General features: G+C 37.1%; 1 protein-coding gene across 1 annotated transcript in view; it reads left to right on the top strand.

The window, feature by feature from the left end:
* Positions 1–9,263: 9,263 nt before the first annotated feature.
* The window catches only part of LOC134750580 (alpha-2C adrenergic receptor), a 661,861-nt gene continuing 650,257 nt past the window's right edge, over positions 9,264–20,867 (top strand). The window contains exon 1 of the mRNA XM_063685789.1: positions 9,264–9,427. The gene's annotated coding sequence lies outside the window, so the exon portion shown is untranslated. The remainder of the gene's footprint in view (positions 9,428–20,867) is intronic.

Here is a 20,867-nt window from a genome sequence, read left to right as displayed (position 1 = left end):
TTTGATTTGTTCCATAGTTTAATAGATGTGCTTGTTACTTACGTGTGTGTATAGACTCTGACCGGTCGTTCTAGGCACAAAATCAACAATGTGACTGGGAAATACGTCAAACAACCTCGTATTCGAAATAACTCGACGTCGTTTGGTACCTAGGGCGTAACAGAAAGCTTATATCCCGAAGTCTAAGCTAAATTAAAACTTGTTAAGTTAAATGTTTTTGAAAAAAAAAAAAAAAAACATTTTTGGTACAAGCTTTTATCGCTGACTGTACTTTTCTTTCAACAGGCAACTAATACTCACCGAGACAATTCTAATAACCCCAAATACTAATAATTCTAATTAGTTTGCGTGGTTGTATCACAGAGTTCCCATGGCCACCTGTCTCCATCATCAGATCAGCTCCATGTCAACATAATATTGCATTTTCATCCGATTTACATATGTTTGCAAAATTTCAGCTCAATCAGAAATCGTAAAGTGGGTGAAATCTAGCTTCCGAGATTTGATCCAATTAAATAGGTAGGTATTTATTATATAAATTAAATATTATATAAAATACTAGCTATTGCCCGCGACTTCGTCTGCGTGGACTTCGTAACAGCAGCTAAAGTAAGTATAGAGCCTGGAAAAATTCTCATAGCAATAATTCAATTTGAGCATATTATGCACACAAATTAGCAGGCACTTCATTAATTATCTCAACTCCACCCCGCTTTTTACTTTCTTAAGGGATGATTTTCGGGATAAAAACTATCCTATGTCCTTCTCAGGGACTTAACCTATCTCTATGCCAAATTTCATTTAAATCGATTCAGCGGTTTAAGCGTGAAGAGGGAACACACAGACAGAAAGACAGACAGACAGACAGACTTTCGCATTTATAATATTAGTATGGATTATACTCTACCCACGACTTTGTCGGCATAGAAATAGTGAAACTGCTTCTACCATTTTGTACCTTTATTAGTAATGTTCTTTGCCAGGTTATAAACTATCTGTGTGCGAAAATCAGCCGCTTTTCCGATAAACACCCGGACATCCAAATATCCAAACATTCAAACTGTTATCCTCATTATCCGTACTTATAAATGCATATTTATAACTCTATCTGTCTATCTGTTACCTCTTCACGCTTAAACCGCTGAACTGAATATGTAATATAGTCTGACGTAGTAAGACGAGTTTTGCCAGTTTTTGACCCCCTCCCTTCAATATGTAAGAAAAAATAAGAATAGGCCGACCCCCCCCCCACCCTGTTTAATATTTATTACGTAAGAATCTAAAGTAATTTTGAGTATTTGGTAATAATCAATTTTGGTTTTATTTTAGTTTTTCTTTATTATTCATGTTTACATACGATTTTGATCTGTCCAGGGGCGCAAAACCCACTCAGGAAGAGGATCTGTTACTGCAAAATCTCTTGGAACAATGGATTTTCAAAGTATAATCTTAACTTCGCGCATCTCTGCGATCTAAGGCCAGGATTACACTTGTAAGTTTTACTTACATAAGTAGGGACACAGCTATACTACAGAATGAGATATGAATATCGTTATCTCATTCTAGCAAATAGCTTTGTCCCTACTTACGTAAGTAAAACTTACAAGTGTAATCCTGGCCTTACGTAAGGACTATCAAAACCCCCTCCCACCCCCTTGTAAGATACCACCCCTATATAATTAAGTTAAATAACTAGAGACTGAAGACCCCACAGTCAAACTCTTTATTGAGTTTTGCGGGGCTATGATTATAGTAAGAAAACTGTATTTTATTAAATAAATAAATAAAAATAATAATAAAGAAAAAATAAGACATGGTCGAACCCCCCCTCCCCCTAAATCGTCTTACGTAATAAATGAATGGCACCTAACCAGAGACATAAGTCAAGACAGAGACAGAGACAAAAGTCCGAATTCCCTTGCAAACTAGCAGCAACAAGAAGTCGGTATGACATGTTGGCGCCGACAGCACAGTTTGACAGTTCGACTTGTCGACTGCTGTGGGGGCTGGCCGGAGAATTTCGACAGCGACAAAAATAATAATTTAAATCATCGTCGAGTGAGAATTTGCCGTGCGAAGTTGGTGGTGGGGTAAATATTAGCGACGCCAACGCATGAGGTGGTGAAAATATGAATTTTCGTGGGCCGACATCTTCATACTATTTGGTAGCTGCGAACTGTCAAAGAAGCAGTATGTCCCACACCCACTAGGGCGGCGCCAGTCTTGCACGAAGCGAATAGAAACAGTTTCTCACCCAATGAAAGAGATTTCTTCGTTCAGTCGTGGGCATCGAATCCTCACAAAGTCGCCCAAGTAATTGGTTTTAACCTTTAATAAAATATACAAAAAAGTACAAGATTGTGTTTATCCCAAATATGAGAAATTTGATTTCTTTGCTATAGAAAGTTAGCTCAAAGTTATCTCTATAAAACAAATGTACAGTTACTACGTAAATAAAGAATTTAGGTTAATTATATTCACGCTGTAAGATCGGTAAGCGAGCGGAGCTGATTGAGCCAATGTTGCCGCGTTATATTAATGAGTCTATCGGGATTCAGGAAATGACATCTCTTCGTCTATGGGGCTCATCGCTACATTATATACTCAAGCAATTATAGCTTTGCATGAAATCTTTCGTATAAACCAAGTGCGAGCGAATGCTTTTGTACTGATTTATGCCTGATTATCTCTGTGACAGTTTAAGGTACGGGGTTGAAAATTCGAGTGATTTATATAGTAATGAGCTGACAATCAATTGCCATTGACTTTTTTTAATATTCCTAAGAGGGGCACATCTTCCTTATCCTACTAAATTCTTTCTAATTTAAGTAATTCAATTTTTAGCCTTGTTATATGTTTGACGCTAATGTCTGTCTGTCTGTAGCATCGTAGCTCTCCAACGGATAGGCCCATTTCGATGCGTTTTTTTCACGTAAAAGCGAGTTTTCTTGCGGCGGTTCTTAGCTATGTTTCCCAGAAAATGATTCAGCAGTTTGAAGAGTATCAGCTCGTTTACAAAATGATGTAAGGCATTGTAAGGGATTTTTGTGGAAGTACGGTTCATTTTAATTTTAATTTAATAGTTATCGCTAGTAGCGGGTGAACCGGCTTGCCCTAAATAGAAGCAGTGGAGCGAGAGGTCACATATGAACATAATAACAACCACAGATAGCAAATATTAGTAGCCAATGTAAACAAGTTAATATTTTCTGCTTGTGTTTTAATAAAAGTAAACCCAAAAGTAATTGGATAATAATAATAATTTTGCTTAACATTATGTACAGTAATGTTTCCAAACTTGGTTATATAAAATATAATTCATTAAAAGTTTTTGTCTGTATGAACCCAATCCAATACCATCTAAAATTAAGCTATAATAAAAACAACTCATATCCCCAGCTCGGGCACGTTTATTTTTCATCGCAGTTTATCTAAAAGATAAAAAATAAAATAGCCTAAACTACTGCGAAACCACTCGTGTTGTCCCTGCAGAAAAGAGACCGTGAGGCGCGATAGAATCGAATTTATTGTGTAGTATTCTATGTTCCAATAATTTGTGTCTTTCCATTAGAAAAGGGTTCTTATGCACATGAAGCATAAGTACCCTTATTTAGTTATACGAACAGGTCTACTGCGATTTAATTTAATTGTTTTTACCTTAAATTCCGGCGGTAAAAACAATGAAATTAAATTGCGGTAGACCTGTTCGTATAATTAAATATGTGTTCAAAATGCGAGTTTAAAGTGTTATAAGTACCCTTTTCTGATGGAAAGGTTCTTATGCACATGAAGGATAAAGAGCCTTCCCTAATGGAAAGCCACATATTTCATGCGTTTAAGTGTTTTCAAGATGGAGGGCGCAGAACGCGCGGTCAGCCATACATACTGGCTGCAAGGTCAGCCGAAAATCTCTGTCAATAATTACTTCCATATAGTTATTTAATCATTAAAATGATATTATAAGGGTCATACACATATTTTGGAACCAAAGATGTTCTCTTCTCTGGTAAATAGATAATAACTTGTGCGCTGATCATGGTTGAATTGCCTGAAGCACTAAGTTCCTTTTGTTGATGACACATTTAGTTGTAACTTTCTTCATATATAGTAGATTGAGAGGTGCTTCAGTTCCCAGATCACTTTCTTGGACTTAGACTACGCTGCCGTCATTTAATTCATAATTCATTTATTGCATTTATAATCATGTGTTTACATAAGGTCTTACAAAGAGCATTTTACAGCTAAAGTGTTCACATGAACCCTGTTAGGGTATATAGCAATGTACTTATTAACTAAAACTTAATACTAAAGCAATAATATTTCAACATTTATTTTTATATTGCATGCAACATGACACGTCAAAAATACATATTTTTCATTTTAACTAGATTAGGAACCATTTAACGTCGACAATAAAATGATTACATTTATATATAATAATAAAATTTCATTTTTAATATTTAACATAATTGCTTAAAATCTAAATTTATTCAATGTACAAGAAAATATGATTTACATTTTATTAACATTTACATTTATATATATTTTAATTCGATAAGGTTGTATCACTTAAAAATTCATCAATAGAGTAATAGCACCTTTTAATTAGCAGATCTTTAAGTTTTCGTTTGAACAATTCATCTTTGGTTTCGTTTTTTATTTCTTCGGGTATTTTATTTGCTATTAGTATACATCGGTAATACGGACCATTTCTGAACATTGCTAAGCCGGATAATCTTGGCTTGGCTCGCCTGGTGGTAGATGAACACCGTAGCATACGCTTGTAATTGCAACAGTCTCACCCGGTTAAACCTGGAGTTACCATGGTTACCAGTACAATTTAACACTGAGTTAACGGTTTAACCGCTTAACCCCGGGTTAGTGGGATGGTGCATGGGCCTTAGGCGTCTAAGGGACAAATTCAGGAGGCGCCGTTAAGCGATCCCATGACGCTCCCCTAACGGTAAAGAGGGTGACGCCGCAGGGGATGTTAGTGGGTATTCTCCTCCCCTTCCTCTGGCTAACAGAGGATGTACGGGAGGAGCAAGTCCCACATACCACCCCCCAATGGGCTTTCCCAGCCCGGGGGTGAGATGCGTAAATGCATTTACCCCTGCGTAAAAAAACCGGCCAAGTGCGAGTCGGACTCGCGCACCGAGGGTCCCGTACTTTTTAGTATTTGTTGTTATAGCGGCAACAGAAATACATCATCTTTGAAAATTTCAACTGTCTAGCCATCACGGTTCATGAGATACAGCCTGGTGACAGACAGACAGACGGACAGACGGACAGACGGACAGACGGACAGACGGACAGACGGACAGACGGACAGACGGACAGACGGACAGACGGACAGCGGAGTCTTAGTAATAGGGTCCCGTTTTTACCCTTTGGGTACGGAACCCTAAAAAAAGGAGGCCCCGTACGGAACCCTAAAAAAAGGAGACACAGAGCGCAGCACCAGAAGATCTGGCAACCCTAAAAACAACACCAAGTTACAAAGTAAATTATGGCAAAAGTCAGCAAGTCTTTTTTGATTCGCTAGAGGAGGTGATCTATGACTAAAACAGTAAAATACAAAGTAGAATCGCGTATCTCACGGCTTACAGTGTTGCTAATGATCGGAGACAAAATGTAGCACTTTTTAGTGTTCATACTGCTAATGCAGTGACTTGCAGAACTTTTGTCGCTAAAATGTTGCAAGGGGAAAGGACGAAACAAGGCGCCCCACTCTTCTTCCTAATCGCTTATTGGTACAAGTACACTTTTAGCAGTGTATTAGTTCTGCCTACTGCCTACTTATACACAGTGGCTAAAAAATAAGTGCATTCCCGTTACCAGGGAGGTTTTGTGATTATACGCAAAAAAATTTGACTGTTTCATACATTTTGGCTGGTTATTTTCTATGGGAGGATAAAAAAAAATTCGCGATTTTGTGCTTGGTCCCATAGTAAAAGTTGCTCAGTATAATCCCAAAACCTCCCTGGCAAAGGGAATGCACTTATTCTTTAGCCACTCTATACATATACACATAAATTAGCACACATAGCTAATTAATGTGTGAAGGCAGAACTAATAATAAATATTAAATCAGAACAATATAATATTATAAACTGAAATAGGTGTATATATTTAAGAAAAAGTGACGAAGCCCTCCAGTGGTGAAGGCCGGATTCGAACCGGCGTCTAGCAATCCGCGGCATCCGGGCTGACGCCTTGAACCCCTAGGCCACCCCGCCACACACACACACAAATCAAAAATATTTAATAAAATAATTTGATTTGCTCCCAAAGTTGTGAATATCATTAAATTGAAATTTAAAAAACCCTCTACGCACAAAAACGCCTTACATCATTTTGGAAAAGAGCTAAAATTTTTGAACTGCTAGATCGATTTTTATCAAACAAATAAGAAAGAGCCTCCGCAAGGAAACTCGCTATCACGTAATAAAACCGCATCAAAATTGATCCATCCGTTGGAGAGCTACTAATATATGCCACAGACAGACATTGGCGTCAAACATATACGTAACACCCCTCTTTTTTACGTAAAAACGGGACCCTATTACTAAGACTCCGCTGTCTGTCTGTCACCAGGCTGTATGTATCTCATGAACCGTGATAGCTAGAGAGTTAAAATTTTCACAGATGATGTATTTCTGTTGCCGCTATGACAACAAATACTAAAAATAGAATAAAATATAATTTAAGTGAGGCTCCCAAACAACAAACGTGATTTTTTTGCCGTTTTTTGAGTTATTGTACGGAACCCTTCGTGCGCGAGTCCGATGACACTTGGCCGGTTTTTATAAACTTCCTCAACTCTTGCCAAATTCTCAAACGATACTTAAACCAAGTTCCAGTGCTTCTCTCTTAATTTACTGTATCTAACATAAAGACACATTTTATCTACTCCTGAATTGGAAACAAAGTTAAAGTTATAAACTGAAATAAATGCATACTAAGAAAAAGTGACCAAGGCCTCCAGTGCCCCAGGCTGGAATCGAACCAGCGTCCTCTGCTATCGCGGCAGGTGCCTGTGCCATTCGGCCACGGGGCCACAGCGGCATAGGTCGAAATTTTCCAAGTATAAGTATATATATGCACTTCTTACTGAAGGCTATTGCGCCCCCTGGTCACTTTTTCTTAGTATATGACATTTATTTCAGTTTATAATTTATATAGTAGTTTCTACTTGAAATAAAAACAAATTTAAGTATTTTCTGAAAATAATTTAATTTGTTCTAATACTTCTAACAGTAAAGTTAAAGTTATAAAAGTTTGGCAAATCGGCATGTCCGTTCGATGGCGCGCTTCGTGCCTACGGCGCGCAGGCGTCCGCTTCCGTCACTCGCGCGGGCGGGGATACGGCCCGAGGGAGATTACCCGATAATAGGGAGATCTGGAGTAGGACGTGGGAGATTACCCGAAAATGTTTAAGAAACCTTAACAGTTGGGAAAATTTGAGAAATCCGTCACATTAGAGAGATTGATCAATGTTTCCTTCGTTATCAAAAGATAATTTGAAAATTTTATATTTATTCGGTTCTTAATGAGCCTTATAAAAGCTGTTGTCCTGTTTGAAAAAATATAATTTGACAAAAACAGTAGGATACCATTAAATACCTAGTTTTCTCTTGTCGAAATTACGTAGGTATTAAATCATAAAGAGAGACTGCACGCACAACATAAAAACGTCAAATTCGTTCCGTTTGGAACTTTTGGACGTATGTAAAAGAATTAAGATTACATATATTTTACGTATGTATAGGGCTAGAAATAATTTTAGAAATGAAAATATTGTGGTAATTCTATAGTGACTTGTCAGAACAATCGCGATAATGATATTTATTTTAAACCATGTCTATGTGTTCAACGAGTTATTAAAAAAAAGTGAGCATCAAATTAATATCACAAAACGTAGTTACGCTCCGAAGATAACATAAAACGTTGTTTTTAAGGCGTTGGTTAAAAATTTCAAGTTAATGGATTGTGATTTGATTTAAATATGTTTATGAATGATGTGCTAACGACAGGCTCTTAATACATAACTTAATATTATCAGTGAAATATCTATATAATATACAGGTTGTCGCTAGCCATTGGACAAAGCCTAAATGTACATATGCATTAGGTTATTTCAACCAGTATACAAAGTATCAACCGGTGTAGCGGTTACGAAGAAATTAACAAATTACGATTGTTTAGTTTGGAGCAGCCTGTATGTGTTAGTAGCTCCTGAGGTCATAAATAGTATGAAACCTTCTTCGACCTTTTTGATTATCTTTCTGATTAATGACACTAATAAGATTTTGACTTTGGACAAATGTCATCATTGCCGCATATTTTGGAACAAATTGTCAAAAGCACTGCCAATTATTAATACAGTGTGTTTCTTTTTGTTGTCGATTATTGGAAATAACTTTTGTTTAAAGCATTTTTTTTTCTTTTGTTCTTATTTCAAAAATATTAACGTTAGAGCATTCCTGAGAAATAACCCTACGTGGGATTTCAGGGTTTGTCCATTGACTAAGGTCACCCTGTATATCAATAACATATATTATTAGTATATTGGTCAAATTTATCTTTTGTTAAGTTTTGAGGTTGCTAGAAAATATCCGTTATATATCGTGACTACTTAAAAAAAAACTCGTATCTTGTTCTGTCAATCGAAAGAAAAATGTGGTAACTATATATGGGATGCGTACAGAGTTACTGCCTTTTAACTTTGAGTAGCAGTGCGAGATACGAAATTTTTTCAAAGTAGTGACTATATGTCAACGGAAAACGTCAAATGTCATACAAAATGTAAAGGACACACTTGTGGCAGAAAGAGATTGATGATGGATGTTAATAATAAATTTCTACAGTTTTTTTTCGGTCTAAACTTCCACCTCACACATACGTTTCAAGCAACTCATTACGAACCGGTGTCGATGTCGAACTCACAACCACCAATTTGGTAATACTAAGCAACCAATGCTCTCTTATTTTCCAGTATAAAACAATTTACTTAAATTATCACCTCTAAGCACACTGTAAGTAGTCTAACACAATAAAAGCTCACAAATCTTAAACCAAATTTTCAGGACTTAGTAAACGAATGCAATAGCATCGTTATTTTTTTTCTACGACTACAGTGTTGAATAAGAGGTGAGAAAAATCATTAGTGTATATATAAGGTACTATCTACCGCCTTCATGCACACCAACCGACTGAATGTTCACTGACTCCAAGCGAATTTTCCCTAAAATTCCTCCTGAAAATTCCAGGGAAATCTCCCCGTCACCCCAGCAACCCAGCCATCCCGTACGTTAGTAGTTTTCGCGCCGTCGCCCGACGCGGACGCGCGTCCCGCTGCCTTACCAGTGCCGATATGAGTGACCAGTGAAGTGCAGTGTTCAGTGAAAAGTGACCAGTGACCTACGTAAGTACCATTACTATATGATCGCTTCCGCGCGTAAGCCGCGTACGGCATTATAGTTTGGGGAAATATGTGATAGGTCCCGCGATATGTTGAGCATGCTTTACGACAACAACATATCCATTTGGGAAAGTGTTTTCCGTAGGGATGTTGTTTCTAAACAATATTGTTGGGTTTTAAGACTTTTAAGTGAATATCTTACACGGGACGTTTAAATGAAGCGTTATTTATGAGGTATTACATCAAAGTTATTTGGCAGCATGTTGATTAAGTTAATTAATTTCGGCGTTAAAAATGAGATTTTATTAGGGAAGTGTTAATCGAGGTTAATTTGTTATATCGGTGTTTTGTTTATATACCTTGATCGCATAATTGAAAATGAAAAATGATTTATTTGTGTATTAAAAAATGCAGCTTATTACATAGTAGAATTACATTTTTAGGAGTATTCTATTGTTAGACAGCCTAGGAATAGTGTCCTGAGCCCTAAACTAGGTAAACCTGTCTTATAGGGATCAGGGAATAAACCACCGCCTTAAATACATGTATTTAAATAATGGAACTTAATATCTATATTTTGCTACGCGTTTCAAATAAATACAAGCAATATTAATTGATCAGCTATTACTCGTACCTTAACTAATACTAATGTACCTAAGTTTGTGAAATAATGGCCAGTGTCAGTGGGGCTCGCTTTTTGTTGATAATAATTATATTATTATCAGCAAAATATAGCATACAAATGTATTTCAACAATGAAACGTGTAGAAAAATGTAATCACAAAACTTTTACAGTAACTTTTTATTTAAAATTTTTGGAAGGAATAAACAGTTTATCTATAACATATTTATTAGTATCACGTGCAAAATTTTAAAAAACCACATGAATTCCGAGTAAATTAATACCACAAAATATGTAGGTCAAATTGTAAACTACGTCACTGGGTCTCGCAAAGGGTAGTGGGACAATATTTCATGTTTGACTTAATCAGGACTGTAAAGCAGAATAAAATCACTATAAATATTAAAATCTGAATATTATTAAAGAAACTACTTAACGAAAAAATTAAGTAGGTAAATAAACAAATATATGAAATCTTTCTGTGAGGACAATCTGGGCATTTGAAACAATCAGGTTTTCAATATTTATTTTAGAAAACGCCCATTTGCCAACCGTCTAAGAGATCTAGATCATTTTATTTATAGTTGTACACTACGCTTAATTTTTTCCCCAAATTAGTGAAAATGTATGCTATTTCTACGGAGAATCACGAACTTTTACGATCCTGATAGGAGAAAAAAAGTTTCTCAAGATTTTTATTCCATTCAATTAACATTTCTCATAGACTGAATGTAATGTTAAAGGAATGGAAGAAACGAAAAATTTATGCACAGTTTTGGATACTGTTTTCTCCTATTTGGATTGAAAGAGGTCGTGATTCTGAGTAGAAATAACATAAAAATTCCCCATTTATTTAAATGGTTAATATAACCCATGTAAGTTAAGTAGGGCTGTATATAAATACAGGAATTTTTAGTAAGTTAAAAGCAAAGTAAATTGCAGTGGACATTTTTAAAAGACATTTATTATTATATTTAAAGTTAAGACATATTACACCACCAAGAAGGCTTTACAAAATTAAATAATCCAGTAGTGCAATTTTAAAGCTACAAAACCATGATATTATGCTACTAAAACTGCGCGAAGACTTGCTTTTTTGGCTAATATATGTAGGGCGTAGGCAAACTGACTAAGTTTTTTGCACATTTCTTCCATATGGGCTTTCCAAGATAAGTTTTCATCAAGTTGTACTCCTAAAAACTTTGTGTCGGTAACAGACTCTATACATAGACGTTCATATATGCAGCAAAATGGAGGAAGTATTTTTCGTTGGTAGAAATGGATAATTTAGTCTTATCTAGATTTATAAGTCATCACCACGATAGAATCGCCCAACTCATTTACGCGTGAATTAAAGAAATGGCTCCTCTCCCATGCCTTTTACAGTCTGAACGACTTCTACAATTTATAATTTAATTGACATCCAAAAAATTATTTTAATGTAACAATACTAATTAATATGATAAGGCTCACAATTGTAAAATTAATTGACATATTTGTACCTACACAACCCAAAACTTTAAAATAATGTAATCTATTTCATGTAATTAAATGTAATTAAAATAATGTAATCTATCTCATGTAATTAAATTAAATTTTTGACGTGTAATATGTAACAATATTATTAATAAATGAGTATGAGTATGAGTATCAATAAATTATTTATATTAAGCCATTTAATTATGTCACCAATTGTATTATAAATTTCGGATTCATAGTGATAAATATCTTTACATTCTATTAAAATGGTACTGTCATCAGCGAACAGGACCATGGGATATTTGACGTTTCGTGGAAGGTCATTGATATGTAGTAAAAACAGCAAAGGGCCAAGAACGCTTCCTTGCGGCACACCACTTTATTTTACGTTTATCTGATTGAAAAGATGCTTAGTCCTTAAACAAATTTGAGTGAGCTCTGTTGATCTCTGTTACTTAAGTATGACCTGAATAAGTCCAACACATTTCCTCGTATTCCATACGCATTGAGTTTTTTTAAGAGAATCGTATGGTCTACGTAATCAAAAGCCGAGGTTAAAGAAGCTATGGTTATCTGATTGATTAATGTGCCTATATTTGTATTGTATGTTGCTTTATATTTTTCTACTTCTTTCCAATTTTTAGTGTATTTTCCCCATTCCTTTTTGTGTAATATATTATATGTTTACTTACCTATGTTGAACAAATAAATCTTTGAATCTTTGAATCTTTATCCTATTAATTTTGTATGTATTTATATCCTTTATCTTTCTGGTACCTTGTTGTACATTTTGCTACATTTGTCACCCTCTTTTCACTTTCTCCTCTCATCTACTCAAAGGTTAACTGGAAGAGATCCCTCAAAGGGATAAGTTCGCCTTTGTACATCTTATTATTTGTACCATGTAATTTTTAATGTGTATATTTATACAATAAAGAGTTTACTACTACTACTACTAAAAGCCTAATATGTATTGTGTATTGCTAGGTTTTTTCCCATATAATCAAATATGGCCCTTGAAGCACTTTGTTTTATTGTTAGGTACTATTTTGCTGCTTTGAAAACTATAAAAAAACTTCTCCTTAAAATAAAACGCTTACTTGTAACCCAATGTCGCAGGAACATAAAACTGCAAGTACACTTTTACGATTTTCTCCTTTTACTGGCTCTTGCATAATTTTACGGTAAAAACCGAAAAGCGTTTCGGAAGGGTAAGAAATACTCGGTTGTATTTTAGTAATATATTATCAGGTTGCAGTTTAAATATAAAAATCGGTAGCTACAATATTGTGCTAAACAAGGGGAATTTACCTGCCGCCCTGTATGTACACTGAACACAGATTTTTACTTTCACGTTTTTCACACATTATCGAATGAGATTCAGCAATTAGTAGGTAAATGTAAGCGGAAATTAATACCGCCGGTTGAAAAACCGAATATTGAATGTGCAAAACGTTGGGAGTTCCGCTCCTTAGCCGTTCGCATGATAAAGCTGGATGCATAGTGTTTAATTTGCGGTTTAAGCGTGAAAAGGTAACAGATAGACACTATATACAGAGTTACTTTCGCATTTATAATATTAGTACGCATGTGGTACTCCTTTTTACATCATGGTAAATTTTTTAGCCTGTATAAAACTATAAACAATTTCTTTTTAACATCACCTATTCGAAAAAGGGCTTCGAAAGAGGGATCAAAGTAGCATTTTTCTTCCCTGCTAGGAGGGATCAAAGTGGCACTTTTCTGTTAAAAGACACGATTTTATTTCTTTTTTACATACTATTTTTTAGTTTAAATAATATTTTGGAACAATCATATCCTCATAGGTGATGTGAAAAGCAGTATGTGTCACATGGTAGCAACATTATTTCCGCCTTGGGCGTTACGACTTGAATCCCTCACTACGCTCAGGATTCTATTTTAGAATCCCTCGCTACGCTCAGGATTCAATTACAGAATCCTTCGCTTCGTTCAGGATCCAATGTACGCCCTCGCCGTAAATATGTCATTTTGCTCCCTTGTGACACAATCTACTATTTTGGGTCAAATGAATTTCCGCCCTTGAAAACTTTTAGTGAAGTAGTCGCAAGGGTAAAATCTATTCAACTTTCAAACTGAATCATACATCCACAATGGAAAACGCACTGTCACGGTGTTGCCGGTGTTAGAAAACGTCAATTTTAAGCCTAATTCTACTTAACAAGTTATAAAGTCCGGAAAAAATTCTATGTTTTAGTGTATGGCACCCGCTAGCTGGCGCGGGTGCAAACAGCGGGCGTACGGACGCGGGTGTCATTGTAGGTAGGGTAAACTCGCATAAATTGGTGACACGCCTAACTCGGTGATACAAGTTTTGAAGCATGACACCCAGGAAAGCTAGTGAATTAGGGCGTTTTAAATGGGACCTCACGGCTTCACGGCTTCGGCGGCTTTACCCCCCTTTAAAGGCCCTAATTCACTAGTTTTCCTCGGTGTCATGCTTCAAAACTTGTATCACCGAATTAGGCGTGTCATCAAATAATGCGAGCTTACCTTAAAATCCGTCGCACGCATCCGCTCCAGTTAGCGTTGCTTATACTATTTTTCGTTTGCACTCGCTCCGTACAAAAGCGCCAGTTATCGAACGCCCTTATTCCTTATTTTAACGCTTATTTTTCTAGCGGACCAAACGCTTGTTTGCCACCGTCACAAAATACTAAAAAAGTAAACGAGGGTCAACCGAGGGTAACCCAGAATATATTAATAAATGCTTTTTGTGTTAATGCTAATTTAACCTTAAACTTTTTTCACCTTTTAATCAACATTTTTTGCAAACCAATTTTAAATTCTTAAATTCTTTGAATTTAATAAGCACTCATTTTATTAATAGAAACAATCAAGACTTAATAATAGACTTTTTGACTGGTGCATAAATTACAATTGGACTGTTCTCCATTTAAAAACAAACGTGTCGGCCCACGCATAATGAAGGGTTCCGTATCCGTACCGAAAAGTACCATTAAAACAGCATACCTATATTTATTATCTTAACGGAAATATCTAAATCTATAACGTGGATGAACACAGACGTACATGAAAACCGGCCAAGTGCGAGTCGAACTCGCGCACTAAGGGTTTCGTAACATTACGCAAAAAAACGGCAAAAAAATCACGTTTGTTGTATGGGATGGGAGCCCCACTTAAATATTTATTTTATTCTGTTTTTAGTAATTGTTGTTATAGGGGCAATAGAAATACATCATCAATAAAAATTTCAACTGTCTAGCTATCACGGTTCATGAGATACAGCCTGGTGACAGACGGACAGACAGCGGAGTCTTAGTAATAGGGTCCCGGTTTTACCCTATGGGTACGGAACCCTAAAAACTGAAAACTGAGTTAGAAGTTACGCTCTCATATATTTTAAAACGACTCTGAAATTACATGCAATTTGACATGGACATTCAACTAACGTATTTATCTATCTGTACTAGTTTTTGTTGCTGAAATGAAAAAATGTATATGTGCTTACGCTCTTTGTAAACTGTGATAGTCTGATAGACATATCATAGATAGAATCATAATGCGGTGACTGCTCACACCCATATCCAAAAACACACACACATAAATCGTAAAATAGATTAAATTTAATGTCTTCATTCAACGTGACAAATAGGTTTTAGATCAAAATCTAACACATTTCTTGACAAGCAAATGCATTAAAATATTATAAATGGGTATTCTGTCAATGTTTAACCACGTAAAAAGTAAAACCATTAAGCAACAAACAACAAATTTAATGTGTTTCAAATCAGTTGAAAACGTTTTATCATTTGTCCCCTGTCATATTTGTCGGGACAATCGGAAACTAATCAATTATAAAGTTATGTTATGTTGCTACAGTTTATTGCTTCGCAATGTACACAAATGAGGAAGACTGATGAAAACTATTTGTAGAATCTATATGATAAGATGAAACTGTTAGGGATAAGATGGTTCTTATCCGTAACTAATAGGTTTTTTATTATTTCATCATCATCTTCCTCGCGTTGTCCCGGCATTTTTGCCACGGCTCCATGGGAGCCTGGGGTCAGCTTGGCAACTAATCCCAAGAATTGGCGTAGGCACTAGTTTTTACGAAAGCGACTGCCATCTGACCGTCCAACCCAGAGGGGAAACTAGGCCTTGTCGGGATTAGTCCGGTTTCCTCACGATGTTTTCCTTCACCGAAAAGCGACTGGTAAATATCAAATGATATTTCGTACATAAGTTCCGAAAAACTCATTGGTACGAGCCGGGGTTTGAACCCGCGACCTCCGGATTGCAAGTCGCACGCTCTTACCGCTAGGCCATCAGCATCAGCCATAGGTTTTTTATTATTTATTTATTATTAAAAAGAGAAGTACATTAATTGTTGCTACTTATCTGCGAAACTGCATAGCAGTTTGTTAGCAGAAAACTTATTCTACCCTTCACCACTTTAAGTTATATTGGCGTTATACATAGTTATACGTTTTACGGTAACACGTGCAAAGGTATAGTTGGTCAAACCAAACTGTCAGTAAAGTAGAACTTCCCCTCTCTCCCTTCCCTTTCTCTTGGGTGCCAGTACTAGTGTAAGACAAAGAAATGAGACAGTCCTTTGACAAACCATATTAACCTGTTGTGGGCAAAAAGCATAAAGCAATCGGTTGGCATTCAGGTGTCATGGGAGATGGTAATCGCTTATTCAGGCAATTCTTCTGCTCATTTACCTCCTTTTTTCAACATTGTCGGTTGCCACATAAGGTTGATTTCTAATTGAAGCTATATGGAAATAGCGCCTTACTGACAAGCGACAATAAGTACCCTTTTGCTTGAAAATGGCTCAAATTATTACTGTTTTTACGTCTAGTTTTCAGCTGTAAAATATTGGCATGATATAACTGTCGCCATTTACTTAAAAGCGTTGTTCTTGTGGTCCGCATTGAAATATGTATGTCTGTTTGTTGCCAACTACTGAAGTTTGTAGTTGAGTATATTGCCTGTATCTTTCATTTGAATTACAAACATGGAGGTTTTCTATTTTGAGTTATTTGTTACGTTATTTACTATGTTTTAGTTTAACGTAGTCAGGTTCAAAGGCACTTAATATTTCCATGGTAACTACAATGGTACCTCATTGCTATTGTGCTAGGTATAGTATTACGGGACATGGGTAATACTAGCTTAAGGAACTTAGCTAAAATAGTTAGAGAAATACGGGTGTCTATCTCGCGGGTGAGATAATGTCGCGACGCTCCTGTATTAGTTAGTTAGTTATGCTGGGCATTTTCCGCAAATCGACATCCAATGTGCCTATTTTGCGTGAAACGAGGTAGCGCTACTCTAAGCACCCCAGCTCCTCCACGAAGCCTAGCAAAGTCTTCAGGTTGCTAGTTGCCTCTTTTAGTGTGCATGGATTACCTAGGTATTTGCTCCTATACACTTCTACCTGTTTACAGTCTAGGAGAATATGTTTTGTTGTTTCTTCTTCTTCCATGCACGCTCTGCACATGGGGCTGTCAGTTTTACCCATATTATGTAGGTGGTTGTTCTCCTGTGTTAAGCCGACTTTTTAGGTTGCCTGTGTTATATTATTATACTCCCCGTTTCCTATAAAACATGTGTCAATAAAAAAAAAACAAAATTAGCAATAAGAAGGTATAGATGTAGAAGTGTCAATGTTGATACCATAAATGAATTCAGCACCCCAGATTTATACGAAAAAGATCCCAAACCCGGCCTAGCAGCTTCACTGATGTAGATAATCAAGATAAAAATGAGAGCCCTAAATAAACCTTTAAGAGCGGATATCTCAAAAACTATACAAGATATCGAAAAACTTGACTAAATAAAACTTGTAACAAATTAAATCTCTTTTCATTTTGTATAAGTGGCCAAGTCCCTGAGACGCATAGTTTCCGAGATATAATCGAAAAACCGAAAAATGGAACCTTCAAACTCCCCTCTCCCCCCAGCACCAGGGTTATGGCCGGGGACTTTTGACATGTTCACCTCCTAACTAGTCGAAACAAAGCTACGAAGTCAAAAATTGTGTTCCAAGCATTTCCTTCTATACCTTTTTTTGGGCATTTATTTCCTGGGCATTTATTCATTGGGCCTAAATATGGAACTCGGAAAATGTAACTGGCATATTTGAGTGCAAAAAGTCTATTTACGAAGTTCGCGGGTAGTCCTTTACCTTTAGGAAATTCAATGTAAAACTTCCAGTATTGCTCAAAGATGACGCAAATACCACGATTTGTTGAAACCAAGCGTGCCGACTTTTTCATACAAAATTTACGCATAATATAATTTTAAAATTACTTATCTGTGATAGGAAATATGTTCTTGCCTTCGGGTGCTCGCAATTTTTGGGCTTACCGCCGCCCATGGACACCCACAACACCAGAGGGGTTGTAAGTGCGTTGCCGGCCTTTAAGATGGGAGTACGCTCTTTTCTTGAAGGTTTGAAGGTCATATCGGTCCGGAAATACCGCAGGCGACAGTTCATTCCACAGTTTAGCTGTGCGAAGCAGGAAGTTTCTAGAGAAACGCACAGTTCAGGACTGCCAACCATCTAAGTGGTGAGGATGGCAATGTTGCAGTTAATTATCATGCAACGAAGCATTTTAAGTTTTCACGGACGTCCGGCTGCAACAACTGACGCGCGTGGACTGTAAAGAGCGACGGTCAACCTCGACGCTTGGTCGGGGTTCGGACGCGAAGTAGATGCATTTGCGTATTCTATGGTATATTTATTTCTGTGGGAATGAAGGAACATTTGGCAAGTAACAACATGCAACATGCGGCTTAACCAAATAAGGTAGAGTCCGTTAGGTTTTCCCGTGTAAACTACACACTGATCTTGGACATTTGCATACAGATGGTCTGGCGATAGTAGTATGGGCTTTTTATTCAGAAATGCAGGGGTCCCGAGGGTCGCGAATGTCCTTCACATGCTGCTGCGGGTAAAAGCTTGTATGTGTATGTAGAGGTAAAACAAGTGTGTGTGGCATTGGAAAATTAAGGAATTTTGTTGAAATTTTAAATGTTATAAGGTCAATAAGGGTAAGTGAGACTGCGGGATAAGTGTGGCTGGCTTTCACATTGGGGTCTGTTTACACATTGATTAGTGTTTATGTCGTCATATGGTATGTCACCTATCACTTTTGACACTGACAGATCTGGTTCACTCCGGCCCCATTTGGTATAATGTTGGTGGCAAACAAGCACGCCGGCCGTCTTGTGGTAAGCGGTTACCGTAGCCTATGCAGGCCTGTGACGTCAGTAACAGTGATGTCGACAATTGTCGCACATGTCACCGTGGTGAAATAGGGGCCAGATCGAATTTATATCCTATAGTAGTGTGATACGCCTGTATGTCTATGTAGCTTAGTTGAGCTGAACTATAATCCTTTTTATAGATCTCGCACATATATCGGAAACTATACTCAAGCCACACTTTCAACATCACCCAAGATTAACCAAGAACGTGCCGCCTCAAGTTTAAAATTAGAAGTTTTGCTCAAGCGAGTCCATTTGAGACGTGATGGGACTTCCGTGAGAGACGGGCGCCGTCGGTACAGCATCAGGGTACGGATTAAAGTGCGGATATGGGTAATCCTGTATTATCTTGGTGCCAGTGTATACTGCGATGTCTGAAGCTGATTGAAGTAATAATAGAAATCAAAAGTATGTCTTATAGATGGCTTCGAGCATAACATTAGTAACAGCTAATAGCAACTCTACTTATTTTTTTTCTTGCAGTAGCAATGTATTAAAATATTCGACAGTTTTATGCAGTTTATTTACCATAACAGAAGTTTTCGTGAAACGTACCATACACAGAAATAATTGTGAAAATTGAGGGCTACAAAGCAAAATTTTTGGAATAAACCCGCAATAAATTTATACTTCTTTGCTATTATGCTGTGTATTTATAAGTTATACATTTGTCACACAGCATAGCGAAGAAGTATAAATTTAATGCGGGTTTAATCCAAAAATGTCGCTTTGCAACCCTCAACTTTGATAGACCCCGAGCCAGGAACAGATTTCCATTACCAATCGCCTCCCAGGCGATAACTTGTGTAGTGGTTAACGGCAATGTATGATGAACCCTCGTGGACGTCAGCTGCCGCTCCCTTAGTGAGTTGAGGAATGGCAGCCACCGAAACACGTGAGAAAAAATTAGTCATCGCCTCCCGTTCGATACTTTGTCAGATGATAGTTTAGATGCTATTGAGACTAAAACAAATCGTCAGCTGGTTGTATCGCAGTGGAAAGACTGTCAGCTGGTCGCATAAATATGTAAAAAATACGTGCCGTCTCATTATGATAGTGGTATCAAAATCATGAAACTTTGCATGTATCGTTTTAATAAACGCATGCGTTTCCATGCATGCTTTGCGGACATAAAATGGTACGGTGCGTATTTTATACATAATCATGCTACCAGCTGACGGTTTTTCCACTGTGATATAACCGGCTGACGGTTTTTTTAATTCATAATAGCTTCTACCTGACAAAGTATCAATCGGGAGGCGATGAGTAAAAACATTTTTTTTTTGATTCAAGGTCACGAACTTTCCACCGCGATACAACCGGCTGACTATTTTCTTAATTCATTATTAGCATCTAAACTATCATGTGATGAAATCTCAACCGGGAGGCGATGACGGTAATTTTAGCCTGGCCTGCGGTCTATGAGTATGACGGGATAGACTTGATATTTGTGACTGTGTATGACCAAAACGTTTTCGCAGACGATTAAACGTTCAGAAGCCGAACCTCAGCTTACTAGATTTATCTTACAATTTAAATCCTAATTGAATCCTAAATTGGTTTCGCTTTTAGTTTAACCACTAAGTCTCAGGCTGCAGTGTGCACGTGCCCTAAGCCTTCATCTAACGCGGCTCTTAAATTAAATTCATTAGGGTATCTCGGACTTGATTTTAATCACTTCAGTATGTGCTATGTATAGGGTAGGGTAGGACACAGTGGCTCAGCTCGAACAGTGGCTCAGTCGCCCCAATATCACCTCTGTCATGTTGGAATTAGGTTGAGTGAGCCACTGTACCCGGCTATTTTTTTTCGAGCCACTGTTTCCTACCCTACCCTACCTCTCGAGTCGAATGATGGTCCCTATGACAGTTCCTTTTTAGGGTTCCGTACCCAAAGGGTAAAAACGGGACCCTATTACTAAGACTCCACTGTCCGTCTGTCTGTCACCAGCCTGTATCTCATGAACCGTGATAGCTAGACAGTTGAAATTTTCACAGATGATGCATTTCTGATGCCTCTATAACAACACATACTAAAAAGTGCCTCGGTGGGCGA

This window comes from Cydia strobilella, chromosome 20, assembly GCF_947568885.1.
Source record: "Cydia strobilella chromosome 20, ilCydStro3.1, whole genome shotgun sequence".
NCBI classification, from domain to species: Eukaryota; Metazoa; Arthropoda; class Insecta; order Lepidoptera; family Tortricidae; genus Cydia; species Cydia strobilella.
The sequence above is the reverse complement of the archived record's forward strand: the minus strand, read 5'-3'. Positions and strand labels throughout refer to the sequence as shown.